The sequence below is a fragment of the Rhea pennata genome, chromosome 7 (assembly GCF_028389875.1).
Source record: "Rhea pennata isolate bPtePen1 chromosome 7, bPtePen1.pri, whole genome shotgun sequence".
NCBI classification, from domain to species: Eukaryota; Metazoa; Chordata; class Aves; order Rheiformes; family Rheidae; genus Rhea; species Rhea pennata.
Genome location: NC_084669.1, coordinates 32275567 through 32292600, shown reverse-complemented (window position 1 = coordinate 32292600; position 17034 = coordinate 32275567). Strand labels below are relative to the sequence as shown.

The window sequence follows — 17034 nt, the reverse complement described above, 5'->3', positions numbered from 1 at the left end:
GACAGTTTGTTCTTTGGATTTGCATCTCAGCATTGACTGCAAGTGTCAGTTTAAGCTTTTCAAGTAGCTTTTCAAGGGACACTTGCAAGGTCCCTTCCCACTGTGCATTGCCCAGATGTCCGGGAGCTGGGACGGTCCTAGCCCTAGCGACTGAATTTTTATTTAGATTGGTCTGTGGCTTCCTGAATTAGACGTGGGCAGCGGCAGGACTGTTCGGGCAGCCCGCAGGCAGCCGAGCAGGCGGGTGAGGCGACATGAGGGCAGGGCCACGGCGCTGCCGCCTAACGGGCGACGAGGAGGAGCGGGGCGGGGCGCGGCCCAACGGCCGCCCCGCGCGCCTGCGCTGTGACGTCAGGGTGAGGCGAGGGGCGCGGGCCGGGCCGGGCCGGCCGGGCCGGGGAGGGGGCGGGCGGCGGGCGGGGCATGCGTGGCGGCGGCGGGGCGCGCCTCGCCCCTCCCACCGCGGCGGCGCGGCGCGGCGCGGGCGGGCGGGGCGGTTGGGCGGCGGCCGGTACCTGGGGCGCAGAGCGGCGCGGCCCCACCGGGGGAGGGGACTGCTCCGGCGCGGCGCAGCGCGGCGCGGCGGTGAGTGCGGCCGTGGCGGGGGGCTGCGCCACCCCCTCGCGCCCCTTTCTCCCTCCTTCCCTCCGCGGGCGGCGGCGGCAGCGGGGAGCCGGTGCCCCCTCGCCGCCCTGCTGCGGCGCCGGCGGGTCGCCGCCGGGGCGCGGGATGCGGCGGCCTCCGCGGCGCTGGGGCAGGCCGCGGCCTGCCCGCCGCGCGCTGCCTTCAGCTCTGGGCCCGCCGGCGTGTCCCTGCTGCGGCGCGGGGCGGCGGCCGCCCGGGCTGGCCCCGGCCCGGCCGGCGGCGCTGCGCGGGTCAGGGCGCCGGGGCAGGGCAGGCCTGGCTCTGCGCCGCCCCGTCGCTTCTCGCTTTGCGCAGCCTGCCCGTGCTGCAGTTCCCTGCCTGTTCGAGGCACCTGCGGGTGAGCCAGGGAGCCGAAGGCCCGGGCTGCGAAGATCCCACCTACCCCCAAAAGGGGAAGGTGCAAAAGCACCCAGCGTGCGCCTGTTCAAAGCTAGCGGCCTTTAAAAAGTGATGGAGCATCTGTCTTAGATAAATCTGTTCAGATACTGCTTATGACAGGAGAAAAATGCTGCGTACGTTACACTGTTTTCTGTTTAATGACGCTGAGGCTTTGCTTTTATCATCCAGAGCTTGCTGTAACATCATGTTCTGACGAATGTACTCTGATACACAATGAAACGTAGGCAACTTCAGCCTTTAACTCTGAGTTGGAGGAAATCGAGCTGTTTATCTTCAGTTAAAGAAAGAAAAGTGAATGGGAACTTTGTGCTTTAGCAGAGCACTAGTGTCCAGGCCAGACAACAAATTAAGGTAAGGATTGGAGAGCTGGTTCATCTTTATAAAAAGATGTTTCTCAGTTCTTTAAGGTATCATTTGAACATACAGGATTGATGCTTCATATTCTAAGATTTATTCCTGCTGCTTGTGGTCCCTGAGGCTGTACTTGATGCAGAATGTTTTTTTTTCATTCTTACCAATATATTAAAAGTTAGATCTATTTTGTTGTCTTTTTGTAGAACTGAAAACCACTGTAAGTATTCCCTGAAAAATTAAAAATATTTTTTCTGCATTTGAAAGTTTAGTGTGAGGCAATAAATATTTAGATGTTTTTGGTGATGCTGAATGAAGTTTGGCAGATACTTTCTAAGGTGTAAAACAGATCACATAACTCTAAATTCTGTTAGCCCATTTTGATTTAATACCTGAAAGCTGAAGAGGTGAGTGCCTGAAAGAAATAGAACATTAGTATTGACCAGCCATCTAAATATTAACCAATAAACCTGTATGACTGTACAACCTGAAGTAGTCAAAATGCTTCTAAAGCCAAAATTTAGATTTTGCTCATGTAAAACATTCCATTAGAGAGATCTCAATATTTGGGTTGTGAAACTGCTAACTATAGTCCTCTAATCCTAAAGCTGTTTTAAATATTGGAAGTGTTTTAGGTTTTGAAGATCTGTCGTTGATATTTTTTTGTGTCTTATAACACCTTGTATTTTCAAATCTAAGGAATTAATACAATATATCCTTATATAAAAAATGTGAATAGTAGTGATCCTAACTAACACGTGATGTTATGCTAATGAGTAATCCTGTTTAATGGAACTGTTCATATAAATGCTTTCTGGAGTAAAACCTATTACTCTTGGACCCTATCATCCTTTAAGATGGATTTACTGTTTGGAATAAACCATTTACAAAGAAGAGTTGGCACTGGCTCTCTAGATAAAAAGCCATTGTGCCATCAGTCTTCAAAATGAACTTCGGATGTATAAAACTGTTAGAAAGTTCCAATCTGGGAAAATCAGCAAGAGGGAATAAAAGGTTGTAGCAATGGTTGTGTTGCTTTTTTTTTCCACTATTCAAAGGTGTAAAGGGCAGCGCCATCTTCTTAATTGGAAGCTTTCAAGCAAGGTTAAGCTCCTTGCCAACAGGGATACTAAGAAGATCAAAATACTAATGGTGGTTTTGATAATTAGGTTTAAAGTCCTATATTGTGCTTCAATTGAAGCAATAAAAAGCTTACATAAATCTCAGGATACCTGAACACATTTGTCTTACAAAAAAAAAAAAAATCCCAATAGCATTAAAATAATTATTCAGAAGATAAAGCTTAGCTGGTTGGTGTAGGTCTTTGTATTTCTTTGTACCTCTGGGAAACATTCTAGCTCACATCCAAAATGTATCAAGTAGGTATATTTTTGAAGAGATTCTGAGAATATTATTTCTCCCTTGATCAAAAGTAACTTGATTTGCTGAGTTACCGACTTTTCTTGCTGGCTGTTCTCTTATCTATGCTAGAGGGAAGACCCAGCTGGAACCATTCAGTTGATAGTATCCTGCAGCATGTGGAGTGAGACAATCTTCTCTGGGGGATGTTTACCCCAGGTCACTGGGGAAACAGATGTCGCCAGTTCAGTGAGATGGCTTTTCCACTATAGTAGTGGTTGGGATTTTCATGAGCACTTAGTCTTCTATAGAGTACATCTTAATGGCTTTGATTGGAGCAGAAGCATGGTTAATGTTGGCAAGGTTCACACTGCAAGAAAGGTCTTTGTTTCTTAGCCAGAGGAAAATAGCTTATAAGGTTTTACTTAAGTTATGGATCTAAAATAACCCTTAAATTGCAAATGATTTCTGAATTTATTATCCAAAGCAAAGGGACTGCTGAGCATTTAGCCTAATTAGCCCAGATGGCTTATGGCATGCACACAGCACAAGCTAAGTGTCATGGGAGAACTGAATATTCCAGACTCTCTTGGCTCGAATTACGTCATTTGAGCTGGAGATTCAGAAGTGTTTTAGAGAAAGTTTCTCACTAGAACATTAACAGATGTGGTACTTCAACTCGGTTTCTTATTGCAAATTGCATTAAAGATGTTTTACTTAAATGCATTATTTTGATTTTCATAAAAGTGGTTATATTATTACATAGATTAATTGCTCAGTGTTTTTGGTGATTTGAGGGATGCTGTGGCTTTTTACTACATCTTTATCTCAGGCAAACTTGTTCAGCATACAGGTGGAAACTTCTAAAGGCCAAAGCTACCACTGTTAATAGTGGGAGATTTTGAAGAGGGGAGTAGAATCTTTCATGCTGTATAGCCTTGTCTTTCAGTAAACAGAGTTTACACAAAAGCCTGATCCCTCTCAGTCATGGAAGCCCTCTGTAATGGTCGTGTATGAAAATAAGGCCTTACAGTAAAGAACCTTGAGCTATTTAATAAAACAAATGATCTTGAATGTGTAAGATTTCCTGTAAATTCAAGTAAAATGAGAGTTCAGAATATGTAATTAGTAAGCTAGTATAGGAGATACTGATGCTGTGGAGAAATTGTCACCAGTAAGTAAAGTTATAAATCTTAATTTCATCAAGAGTCTGGTTTTATATTTCATCTTTGCAAATCTTTGAAAATACAGCAAGTGTCTGTGGTTTCTGCATTTTTGGGAAACCAACATTAATGAATATGTGCAGATCTGAAAATCTAATAAGCAGATGATCAGATCTGAAGTGTAATCAAAAAATGAGCAAGAAAAATAACTTAAATACATATAGAAGGCTATCGGTCTGTGGTTAAAACTATGTTGGTACCTGTTATGCTGTAGCAAACTTGCAAAGTTGTCTGGTACAAGAATATTTTTCAGAGAGTTTGATTTTGAGATTTGAAACTGATTTATAGCAATGATATCTAAGATTGGAGCTGTTGATGTCCAACACTAGTGAAGTGAGATTGAATAGCAAGAAGGTGATTCCCAAATAAGCAAGTTTCAACTGAAAGTTATAATATATTAGAATATGCTACAATATTTTGGTTAAGAGTGTATGTTGATGACAAGTCAGGCTTTACTTTATAGAAGATAAGTAATCCAGTATCTTCTTGAAAACACATAGGTATGAATCTATGAATATGAAACTGCTTTGGTTAGTGGCAAGGAGAGTAGGAATCGGTGGCCTGTTCTTGCAGGGCGGGGAGTTTATGGTAGTGTTCCACAGGAACCTGTGCTAGGACCTCCAAATGACCTAGCAAGTGAGGAGAATGGTAAGCTGACAAAGTTTTCTGATAATGAGGTTCTTCATAGTATTCAGATAAGGGTATGCTGTAAAAAGTTGCAGAAGAACCTTATAGGACTGGTTGACTGGGCATGAAGTGGCATATGAAACACACTATAAATAAATGTTAAGCGATATACCCAGGAGAGAGAGATAGAAATAACTCTAGCTTTGTATATAAAACAATTAGGCTGTGAATTGAGTATTGCCTCTCTGGGATGAGATTTTTCAGATTATAGTAGTCTTGAACATATAAGCTCAGTGTTTAGTAGTGGTTAGGGGAAGAAAAAAAATATATGTATACTATTCTATAAAACCACTTGTGCCTGCGTGTGGAGATGATGCAATCATCATCAGGTGTTCATGTTCCCCATCACAGAAATGCTGTAGTAATATATTATTTAATATTAGAATTTGAAAAGATTCAGAGAAAAGTTTAAAACCAAAAATATCTGAGGTGGTTTGATGAGGTTTTTAGGTGAGTAGTGACCAAGTAGACTAAGATTGTAAGCCTGGAAAAAAGAAGACTTGTGATAGAGGTGTAGAAGTGAGATGTGTTATGGGACATATGACTATGGATTTGGCTGTTTATGTTCTCCTCCAATACAAATATCGTCCATCAGATGAAATAGGCTTTCAGTGAGTGAGTGGAAGTCCTTGCCTGAGGCTGTCATGGATGCAAATTTTGTGGGCTTGAGGAAAGGCTTGACAAGAGGAGAGACTTTTTGAGGGTTACTAAATAAACAACAACAGATTCAAGAAATCGTATGAAAGTTGTTGAAGTAACTTTATATACTTGCCCTGTTCTTCCTCTTCACTGTGTATAATTTTATGGCTACCTTAGTAGACAATATGATTTTTTTATACTACACCTTTAAAATAAGATTGATTGCTGGAGCTGGATGGCTGATCTAAAGAATTAATTCAAACAGCTGAATCACCACAACCCATATGCAGAGAAATATTTTGATTTATGTAATATTTCAAGCTCATCCAGAGCTCACTTGCTTTCTTTCATGAGAGAAGTCTTAAAGATTTGCTTTCTCGGTCTGTTTTCCAGTCTTTTTTAATCCTACAGTGGCTGACTTAACAGTATTTTTTTTTTTTAATCTGTAGCAAAGGTTTGAGATGTTCTTGTCTCAAGGTCATGATCTCTTGACAGAGCTAGACTTGGCTGAAATATACAGAAAAAAATTCCTAAAACTATTTTCTTCTATCTGCCTGTTGCTTCACTTTTTCTAGTCTTGTCAGTTGTCACCTGTGAACCTGTTAAGACTTACTGAAGATGTGTCAATACCAGTCACTCATGTGATTTACATACTGTCTCCTTCAATTATCTGTGCTTGTCATTCAGCTTAAGCATATAACTAGAGTGCTTACTCAGTTATCAGTATAAAGAACAAGTATGTATGAGTGAAGCAAAAAATATTCTTATATTTTGATTGTAAACACAGCCTAGTTGCAGACTTAAACTAATGGGAATTGTTGATTTTTAAGATACATAAAAATTGTTCAGCAGAGGTTCATATTAATAATATTGCTTCTATCATTAGTCACTGTATAGTCAGTACAGCAATGTATTGAATGATACATGTTTGTACAACCATAAGAAGGTTTTTGCTCAAGACAGATCATAGATTTCATAGAGTATCATAGAATAGATATGGTTGGAAGGGACCTCTGGAGATTGTCTATTCCAACCCTCAAACAAGTGTCCCATACGGGGATTGAACCCACACCTTGGCATTTTGAGCACCATGCTCTAACCAACTGACCCCATCAATATTCTTATTTGGAGAAGATTAGATGGAACTAGGTAAAGCAAGAGGTGAACAAGGCAGAGTTTAGAGAGGGCTATTTCCATTTATAATCAGCTGTGTCCATAGTCTCACCTGGTTTCCAGCTTGCCCAATCTTACCAGCAGAAAAACCTTTTTATAGATATCATTAAAAAAATAGCAGAGAACAGTAATTGGAAGTTTTTTAGCTCGTGACTGAAGTAATCTCTCAGAGCTAGCCACAGAACTGGAGATGAGAGTAGGGGTATTTGAATCATTTGTCAAGTCAACAGTTTTTAGGGAAAAGGACTCCTCATGAGCTTAAAATTTTAAATTTGAAAGCCTTAAGCTTGTTAGTGTTTGTGTTTTGGGGTTAAAACTTCAGTTTTGAAGTAACAGCTACTAGTGATTGTGTTCATGGTACATCTTTAAATGAGATATGAGCTAGACAGCAGCAATTAAATCCTAATTACTATTTGAAGGATAACATCACTTTTATGTCTGAATTCAGATTCATCTGTTTCATAAGAATAAATTCAGAAGAATTGAAATGACCAACATAAAATGCTGTTGCAGAAAGCAGAAAACCATCAGTGAAAGCAGTGGGCCTGTTTCTGGTATCAATTGCTTTGAAGTTGACATAATCACAAAATTTCTGAGAGGAGACACTGAGATCCACTGTTACATTTCTAGAAAGCTTCTCTAGGCTTTGGTAGTTATTTGGGGTTATTCAGTCTATCTTAATTGCAGTATAAAATTTAACTTGCCTGTATAACATGATTAGCTTTATTTTTTTTAATGAGATTCTGTACTATTTGACTAAGATTAGGGGCTTTCAAATATATATGCTCAATTATAGATTACCTTTCAGGATAGAAATCTTGCTGAAAATAAGTATTAAATAAGGTTGCACAAGAGAGTAAGCTAGATACAGATAAATTTTGTGGTTGCAGTACTTGGGGTGTGGGGGCGGTGTTCACGTAATGATTTTGCTCTTCTCTGTGGCTATAAGACCTTGTCTTTAGGAGGCAGAGCATTAGATCTGTAAAGCAGACCCTATAGCAGACCTTCAGTTTGATACAGTATTCTTGCAAATTTGGTAACAATTTAAACTGAATAATTAAATCAGAAAAGAACTGAAGAAAATTAAGATTTTGTTCACCATCAAAGATTTTTGAGAACACTAAACATTTTACAGCACTGTAAGCTACTCTGTTTAAGAAGGCCTTGTCTACATGACTTATTTACTAAGGTGAGATCTAATGAATTGATTCTCTCCACAGAAGGCTATTTCTTACATTACATAACAAATGAAGTAATCCACATAATTTAATACCTTCTAGCATGAGTATTTTTACATTGGAGCTACATATATCAGTCACGTTTGTCAACTGTGTTTATGCTTTTGAGTTATTACAGTGTTATCCTTTCATCTTCTTGTAATGTGTTGAAGCCTGTCCTGACCTGTCACTGAAGCACAAACAGGTTCTCTTTGTCTGTCACATTCGTGGTGTCAACTTAAGTTTTTTTAATCAGCTGTGCTATCTGTTATTTGGACTTCCAGTGAAATCATTGCTCTGTTCTGGCTCTTTCATTTTGACTAGTCGATAGAGCAGGAAATGCATGCTGTTTCTGTCTGCAGGTACAGAGTTAGCATCAGTACTTCAGATGTTGCAAGATATGACAAGTACCACATTTAGATGAATTTGTAGAATGCATATAAGCAGATTAAGACAAGCACTATGTCCATCAGTGTTTGAGCTATCTTCATTTCTTACTAAAAGTGTTGCTCAGGATTTTGTCAAAGAAGGCCAGAATAGGCCATATTTTCTCTGCTGTGACCAGAATACTAAATGTTTTGAAGAAAAGGGGAATGGATGACTTTTTGCAGGAGGATGCATCAGATAGTTGGGAGCTTCAGAAAGTAATTGTGTCTGTGTGTTATTCCTGTTTTCAGTCCCTGAGAACAGTTAGGCTGTCAGCACTAATGCAGAAAAGAATGGTAAGTGTCATTGCATTTCACCTTTCATTTGTGAGTCACCTATAATATATTTTTTTATTCTTACCATTTAAGAAGTATTTCATTCTTCAGGTCCTGAAATTCTATTGTTTTGTGGTAAAATACTCTTCCTCTTGCCTCCCACCACCCCAGATGTCATCTTCCATCTTTTTTTTTGTCTTGGAAGCTGCCCCCCTGCTGCAGCTGGGCAAGCCTCTAGACATTGAGCACCTTCTGGCTTACTGGTTGTGTTGTAGGGGTTCTGAATATCAGTGCAAATTTACCTATTTGAGAAACCTTAAGAAAGACTTTACTTTTCGGTTAAAATCTTGTGGAATTTTACAGTAAATCAAATTCTGGTTTATATAGTTTTTTTTATAAGTTTTCATGTAAAATTTGTTTTAAAAAATGTATTTTCTCTATTTTACTAGTATACAAAGCACAGGTGGGCAATATATTGCAAAGCATAAATTTCTTAACTGATAAAACTAGGCTTTTTTTTTCCTCATTGAGGTGCCTGATGATCATTGCAAATAGCATTTATGACGATCAATTATGAATGTGCCCCCTTCTAAGCAGGATTTTTGATTCTGAAAGTATTCTAGGAGCTTTCTTTTGTGGCAAACAGGGCTGCATTTTTCTATTTTTTCCTTCTGGTAAGTGCTTATGTCCTCTAGCCATTCAAAACATCAAGAAACAGTCTTCTGATGAATAAAAAAAAAAAATCCAATTTTTAAAGACTGCAAGGAATGCCATATACTTTTTTCCTGTATAGACTGGAGATACTGTTCAGAGGCCCCAATCTCTTTATGATGTGTTTCTTGTACTCTCCTACCTTCATGTCCATTCATTGTCATGCTCTGCTAACATTCCTTGGCCTTGTGCTTTCTGACCAACAGTAAGTAAAATACAGCAGGCTGAAAAACTGATTTGCTATGTGTTTGATGGAAAAAACTTTGCAGGCTAAGTAGAATATCGGCATACCCAAGGCTGAGGGAGAATGAGTAGAGAAGGACTTACCTCTAAGCTCTTGAAAGTCTAGGGAAAGGCTCTTCAGGAAAAGCAGCCTCACAATTTTAAAAAAAGAAATTGTATTTTAGAGAAACAGAACAAGGAATCCCATGCCTTCTGACTATGGTACCTTCAACAGACACTGTCAAGGGTGCTACTGTTAATCACTATGCTATCTGGGCAAACTCAAGAAGAAAGGGGAAGATGCTAAGGAATTTGTGCACACCTTCATGAAGCATAGGGAATTGATTCAAGAACAGACGTGTTTGAGGCACTGGAGACAGGAGAAGAGGGAGGACTTGGAGGATATTATTACAGAGCTGAAAAATCTTACTTGATCTGGGAGTTGCCAGAAAAAGGCTTTTCTGACTGAGGCTGTGCAGAGTAAATGACACAAAAACATGTGAATTGCACTTTTGTAATACTCGTAAATACCCAAAAGTTTGAGTCTCTGAGCTGTTGAAGCTGCTAGTTGTCTAAGTCTGTTTAGTTGATTCAGTATGCAGCACTTCCTCAGCATTCATCATCTTTAATTCCTTGGACAATTCAGAACTTGTCCTGCTCAGGGCAGGAGTTTGCAGGCTAGACCTCCAACCACAGTTTCATTCTGTTAAGCTCCAGCAGTCTCTTTAAAGCTGAGTACTGAATGTAACCTTGCTACTTGTCTTGCAGGGTTCCGGAGTAACTATAAAAAACATTTTTTTGCAGTTAAAGCTGCTGCAAGGACCTCCCTCATTTTCTGTAATGTCACTAAGTACCCCTCTCCCCGGCAGAAATGAGATATTTTCATGAAACTACCCTAATCCATTTTTTAAATGATTCCTTTTTTTTAAGGAAAACATCACTTCAAACCTAGGAACTGAATCATTGCTAGGAATATCTGTGGTGAAAAGATCTGCATTCTCTGGGTCCCAAATATTTAAAAACAGCTATAAAAATAAAAACCGCTGTGTTAAGAATCAAAGATGCGCAGAGTTTTTTCTAAGCCAGGCACAGTGGACATAGTTGAAATAAACTTGTATTTAATTCACAAAGGACATGAGGTATATCTAGATTCAGCTGATGATAATTAGAAGGAAAATACATTCACCTTATTTAAACTGTTAAGTTCTTCTTACTCTAGTTTTTTGTGGAGAGCATCTTAGCTACCGTAAAAAAACACAGGGATGTTAAGAGTAGGTATCTTGATGTTCAGAGCATCTTGAATGTCTAGACTTCTGTCTCTCAGATCTCAGCAGGGTGCTCTCCTGTCATAAGCATGATGCAGAAAACAAGATACAATTTTTATTCGAGGCAGTAGTTTTTGTCTGCCTCAAGCAATGTTGATTGCCATTTGCTCTTTAGTTTCCCAAGGGTATGCTTCACTCATTTCCTGCTCTGCTTGGGCAGCAATTAACAGCTCTTTTCTCTGTCCAACTCTAATGCCTTTCGCTAAAGGAGGTAAGTTAGGTTATAGGAGGAATATGTGCATGTGCCTACCAATGTTGTTAACATACTAGAAATGAACTGTTTTTCCGAAAGGGGGGGAAAGAGGAGGGGATGACAGGCCTTGGAAATTCTATCACTATGAACTTGGTAAGATAAATTTGAATGAATATTGGTAATTACTGTTTCAACTTGTCTCTCACTGAGACAAACAAGTAGAGCTAGACAATCTCTTAATTCTTAGACCTTTCCATGTTGGAAAACATGGGATTACTAAACTTCATTAACTCGGTATCCAGCATAAGATACCAGGAATGTGAATAATGGTGCAAAGCTTTGTGGCAGTTGTTCTGTCAGTCTGCCTACACCAAAAAATTGGTTGATAATGGTTGGTGTTCGCTGATACACAGCCAACGATGGACACAATATTTCTGGATGAGTAGGGAAGCTTGTGTATGGTTAAGGCTGCCAGCTTCTTATAGAACTCCTGAAAAGTGCCTTTTTTGTTGCTCAGAATTTCAGAGTTGTTGACTACCTTGGGGTTTCAGTACAATCCTCTTCGACAGATTTGTGTTTATCTCTTTCCTGGAGAAAAAAATTCTTCACACTGAGAAGTTGCTCAAAGAGAAGCATCTTTAATTAGCTACTTGGTGTTTCTATCTTATTTAGGTCCACTTGTGGTCAAGCAAAGGTACTGTAGGTACACCCAAAACTGCTAGCATAGCAGTAGTTCTGCAGAATTGCTCTTAAATGTGTCACTGCTATCAGATATGTTTCATCAGGCAGCTGTTTATTCCATGCTGCTTTGACAATAACAGGGAGTTTGGTCTCACTCGTAGTAATCTCTTTGGAACTTGAAAATTATGTTAACTGCCTGATGACATGGGCCATAGGGATAGTAGTATTTTAAAGATGCTTAAACGTGGAATGTATGAACTTTCAGCTGTCTTCTGTTGGAAGCACCTTTTCAGTTAATTCAGAGTATATTTCAGAGGGTCAGTAAAAGTTTTAACTCTCTTTCCTGGATTATTATGTAAGACTGGGCCCTTTATAATTAGCTTATTCCCAAATAGGCTTGCATGCACTAGATAATGCATTTCCCAAGGCAAAGCATGTAAGGCTTATTTACCCAAATGTCACTTTACAAAAACCCTTGTAGATTACTCAAGTCTATAAAAAGTTCAATTGAAATATTTTTAATGGAGCAGAATGCATCTTATGTTGTACGTAGGCTCACTTCTGTAGGACACAAATCAGAGTATAACTTGAAGGTACTGTGTTTTTTGGATAAGGGGAATTTCAGTGTTAGGATAATGTCATACCTCGTTCTAAATGTGTCATAATAGAGGATGCTTAAGAGAGGAGTAACTTGATGGGAAGACTGCAATTAGAAAATGTTAGTTGCAAGACTTTCATATTATTTTAGTCTTGGTATTCTACTTGCTATATGCTTTAAAAAGTGAATTTTACGCAATACACCAGGCAGTATTAAAACTTGTGCTTCTCTGTTAATTTCAATCCAGTCATTCAGTTACTTTGTAACTTGATTAACTGTAGGCCTCTCAGTACATGGTTATTAGATGTGTTGCTGAAGATAAATCTGCTCTTTTTTCAATGACTCTTTAAAATAGTTTTAATGACAAACTTTACAACTGTGCTATTGCATGTTATTTAGTGCCAGCCATATGATAAATTAATGGGAGTGATACAACCTCATCATCCTGAAAGATATTGTGAGAAGATGTTGCATATAGTTCAGATACACTTTACGATTTTTTTTTTTAATGCTTTGATGGGAGTGATTGTGGTAACTGAACAATCTTGCTCATAGGAAGTTAAATGCCACAGCATTGCTTCTGTGGCAGAAATTGAAGAGTACCAAGTTGACAGAATTCTCCTCTGGTTTTCAGGAAAAGTAACATTTGCCAAACATGGTACTGTTAAGTTTTTGACAGCATTGTACTTCATTTATTAACTTGATTTTATAGTTTCTTGTTTTACTGTGAGTGAATAGTTCTCGTAATAGAACTATATTAATCAGGTGAAAATTTTCACAGTAGAACCAAGGGGAATGCAACCTAGCACTGAAAATATGATAAAGCGGTTATAGTTATGGAGTTAATAAAACATTGACAAGTACTTCTAAAGAAACTGATTTAATTATCTGAAGTGTTTTAAACAATCAGTGTAGTTCTCTTGAAATAATATTTTGTCCTTCCCTAATTAAGGATAAATGCGCAGGCACCCTTCCTAGGGAAATCAATGGTTGTCTTTTCAAGTTTAATTTGCAGCACTTGCTGGAGGATTAAAACAATCTCATTAAATGGCTTCAGATAAATTTCTCAGTCTCCTAAGAGATTGTAGACAGATGCAAAAAGAGATTTATCCATAAAGCATGCAATTTAAATTAGCAACTCTCTAATTTAACTTTTTTTAATTTGGAAGATTTCTATTTCCAGAACTTACCTTGCTCTGTTAGAGTTGGAATATCTGTTAATGACTCTTCAGTATGATGCTTGCCATGAATGAGTGTATCAGGAAGCCAAAGGCCATTTTTTGCATGGAATTCTTAAATAAGTTTAAAATATACTTCTTTCTATTGGCTTTACTGTATATATTTGATATAAAGTAAGTATCTGAGGCTGACATGCTTGATATTAACATATAATTAAAGTGTATTAAAGCATTTTCATTTTTAAGGTATGCTGTAGATAAGTTTCTTTTTCTTTTTTATGGGTGCCAGCACATGAATGAGATCCTGTGATAGTTTTTTCATACTGGAAAATGTTGGTCACAGTGTTCTTGAAGTCTAGCATCAGGCACATAGACACTTAATTAGGTAACTGAGGTCACTGGAAGCTGTGGAGTATTTAGCACTTCTGAAAAGCTGGTGTGTAGGTGTCCTAAATGTGTATTTTAAAGCTTAGCTTTAGTCTCCAGTCTGAAAGAGACTGAAGAGCGCTTTCCAGAGTCACACTGTTAGCAGAAAATCTCTTTCAGTGGAAGAAGTCCAACCTGGTTTTCTCTGAGTCTACAGACCTTCAGAGGCATCCTGGAGTAGCTCTGTCACTGTTTTTTCTCGTCTCGCTCACTACCAACATATGGCCAAATACTGGGTGAAATATTATGTAGGAAAAGATAATGTTCTGGTTTGCAGTCTGGAACAAATACTTGAAAAGTTGTAGTTAACTCTGAATGTTGTTTCATTTTGACTGGATCCTGCTGTTCTGTTCTTGACTCAGATACTGCTGTTTGTAAGACTAGAATATTATGACCCGAATTGCAAGTCAACTAAATAATTTCTGCAGACTGTGTAAATCATTTAAACTGAGGTTTGATATGTGACTTCAAGTTTAAATATGTTCTTAATGCTAGTAATTGTAGCAAAACAAACAAAAGAAGTATTTAAATGTCTCCTGTTTACTAAGACCAGTTCCTCAGCATGTATTTCCTCATATGTGTGGCTCAGTGTTTAGCTTAAGACTTCTGTGACACTATATGATTAGGTAAACTGCCTAGAAAATTGGAAAGGAAGGGTGGGCCTACTGATTGTCCTTGGTTTAAGGAATCCTTAGCAAGGAGTACATGAGTTGTCTTTGGACCAGGACCTAAAGTGTAGCTGTCCAGGATATTTGCTTAAGAATAAAACAAGTGCTGTGGATATACAGGAATACTACAATGAATATACTGCACGCTGTTTTGTCTGGAGTGTGTCACAGAAGGGAATTACAGTAGTAGCCTGGTGATTAAGCCACATAGTGAAGAGAAAGGAAGGTGTGGATTTGAATTTTTTCTTTTCTTTTCTTTTCTTTTTTTTTTTTTTTGAGAATTGGAAAGTATGGAATGTGAGTGACAAGGGACATTGCCATCATTGCTGCCTCAGTCTGTGCAGGTGTGGTAGCCCCTTCTTGTAACAATAAATTAAAAGCGTAAGAGAGAATAAGATACAGGGGAGTGGGAGGAAGGGGGAAAATGCCCCCCCCCTTTTTTAATCTCCTTCTAAGTTTGTGGTTCTGTGTAAGGCTTATGTGAGGGTTGTATCTCTGGTGTGCAAGCATTCACTTTGCTCTAGTATTTCAGAACAGCAGTCTTGTGTATTTCTAAATTGAAATGTACCCTACTGGTTGTAGGATGTGGACTCTCTTATTTTCACTACCTTAAAAACCCTTAATAAAGCCTTATCTCTGTGAGTACATTTTTCTTGCTATCTTTTTAAAGTAGATCTACTTCCAGAAGTAAGCTCTGGGGCATTCTATTCAAGTACAAAATCTTAAGGGCGCTTAAGTTTGCATGAATTTAATGCCACTTCGGTTTTGACTTAAGTGCTACTTAGTGAGGCTTTGCTACTTAGGGAGTGACTCACTTTAAGGGTAATGCTTGCTATGTTGGCACAAGATTTTTCCTGTACCTTGAATAAGTATAATGTTACTTGCTGTATGTTGATTCTCATCGTGATTGCCATGGTTTCATTGTTTTTGTGCTGTTTTTTCAATCCTACTAGCTGTATGGAGATCTGAGAGACAAACACCAATATTAGTTTGATAGAGTAACATACGAATTGTAGAAATTATCTAGCTTGGCACCACTGTAAGAGCAGCAGATGGAACAAACTAATGTATAAAATCCAGATTAGCAAATGCAAGATATCCCTTTTCACCTGTCTTCAAAAAAACAGAAGCCTTGTCTTGCAAATGCAGAATTAACACAAGGATAAAGCTTGTCTTAAGGTAAGGTGTTGAAACTTGGAGACTTCTCAAGGCCTTATCTGAATTTCAAGCCTTTAATAAATAGTGTTTATGCAAGTTCCTCATGTTATATTGCCCAGAAAAGCAACAGATTAAGTGCTGTGCAAAAGGATGATACAGATATAGTTAGCTGTAAAAATTACAGGATGAAGATGCAGATAAGTGGTTTTTGTGTGGAAGAAATAACAAGCAATATATCAAAGCAGGCAAACAGAAATTCTCAAGGCAAGACATTCTGAGGTGAAGATATCTCTGTAAAGCAGATACAGCTACAGAAATGTGCTTTAAAATATTCCAGAATGACATAGCTGTAAGTTGAGATACAACAAATCTTCAGAAAAAGACTGTTGTGTAATCTCTGTATTTCTAAGGAGGAAGGTGGAAGTGCCCAGATGTATGGAAGTGAATGCCATCATTATTTTTTTGTCTTAGACTCTTGTGGCTAGGTTTGCACATGCATGTATTACTGCACAGAAGTAAAACTTTTAAATTAACTTATAAACAATGAGCTTTGCTAAGAATTGGTATCTTCAATATCGTATGCACCTGTGGCCCTTTGCCTCAAGTCCTGTAGATGATTAAGATGATGACCAAAATAGACTGCAGCTTCCATATGAAGAGGAAAAACTGGCTAGGAGTCTTTGCCTTGAGTGAGAATATTGTTGATACATACCTTTTGCCTTCATAGTATGGCCATGTGACAAAAACAGTGAATTTTGGTCTTTAAAGATGGATAACTCATAGTACATAATATAAGTAGCTTCCTTCGGTATGAGACTTTTCTCACAAGACCTTCTTCAGAACTATGTTTACGTGGTCTGTGCATTTGATATTTTCATACGTAATAGATTTTCTGTAAATCATGCTGGTTCTACTAATGGAGATCTGATTCATGTCACTTCTGTTCCTAAAATGCTTTGAAAAAAAAATGCAAACTTCTCTATTTCATATGAAATCTCATGCTTACATGAAGAGATGAAGAGTTGAGAAGTTCCTAAGATAATAACTGTATAACTTGGATTGCCTTTTTAAAGATATCTTTTAATAATAGTCTGTTACTGCTCTTTTTTCGTTTGTGCTTGAGGATATGTTATGTCCAGCTTCAGAATTCCTTTTACTATAGGGGCTATGACTAGTATAATGGAAAACAGTCTTGCTAAGGAAAAACAGTAATTTTGAAACAAGTTTTTGGCTAGACTTTGCATTGTGGTTCTTGCAGGTTAGGGTTGCTGACCACAGGTCTGTGCCATGTTCAATTTGTTACTTTTTAAATATAAAATCTTAAGCATATAATTTAGTAGTCGTAATGGAGTAGAAATATTTAGTTTACTGCTCAAAATAGGTAAAGAAAATAATGATTTTTCTTTTTCAAGCTTATTTTAAAGACTTGAAGATGAGAGGACAAATTTAAAAATAGTTTAACAAGAGAACGAAAATCTTG

At 38.5% G+C, this 17034-nt stretch overlaps 1 protein-coding gene across 3 annotated transcripts in view; it reads left to right on the top strand.

Annotated features, from left to right (window-relative positions):
- Nucleotides 1-523: 523 nt before the first annotated feature.
- The window catches only part of CCSER2 (coiled-coil serine rich protein 2), a 74115-nt gene continuing 57604 nt past the window's right edge, over nt 524-17034 (top strand). For all 3 annotated transcript variants that reach the window (XM_062580178.1, XM_062580177.1, XM_062580176.1), the window contains exons 1-2: nt 524-585; nt 1213-1395. The gene's annotated coding sequence lies outside the window, so the exon portion shown is untranslated. The remainder of the gene's footprint in view (nt 586-1212; nt 1396-17034) is intronic.